This window comes from Trachymyrmex cornetzi, unplaced genomic scaffold, assembly GCF_001594075.2.
Source record: "Trachymyrmex cornetzi isolate Tcor2-1 unplaced genomic scaffold, Tcor1.1 scaffold1521, whole genome shotgun sequence".
Taxonomy (NCBI): domain Eukaryota; kingdom Metazoa; phylum Arthropoda; class Insecta; order Hymenoptera; family Formicidae; genus Trachymyrmex; species Trachymyrmex cornetzi.
Window position 1 is genome coordinate 106,769 of NW_017296115.1, and position 623 is coordinate 107,391.

Below are 623 nucleotides of genomic sequence, written 5' to 3' on the forward strand. Positions count from 1 at the left end.
TTATCTTGTAGCTTTGAATGTATTCTAACGCGTACCGAAGAGTTCTGATGATAAAAATTACCTGTTAATTTTATAAACAATTTTTAAGACCCGAAAAAGGCGCTTTTCAGGGTATAGATGTGATTTGCTGGCCGAAATCCGACAGTTCTGTGAGACTTATGGTATTTATCTTGTAGCTTTGAATGTATTCTAACGCGTACCGAAGAGTTCTGATGATAAAAATTACCTGTTAATTTTATAAACAATTTTTAAGACCCGAAAAAGGCACTTTTCAGGGTATAGGTGTGATTTGCTGGCCGAAATCCGACAGTTCTGTGAGACTTATGGTTCTTGTCGTATAGTTTAAACTTGTCGAAACGTTTTTACAAAGAATGTTCTGTTCACATTAAGAATTTGTTAATTTTTATGTCTTATTTCGAATCGAACTCGTCTTTAATATAATGTGTGTGGTGTTAATTAATTTTCGCCTTTTGTTCAACATTTTTTCGAGCTACAAGATAAGTACCATAAGTCCCACAGAACTGTCGGATTTCGGCCAGCAAATCACACCTTTACCCTGAAAAGTGCCTTTTTCGGGCCTTAAAAATTGTTTATAAAATTAACAGGTAATTTTTATCATCAGA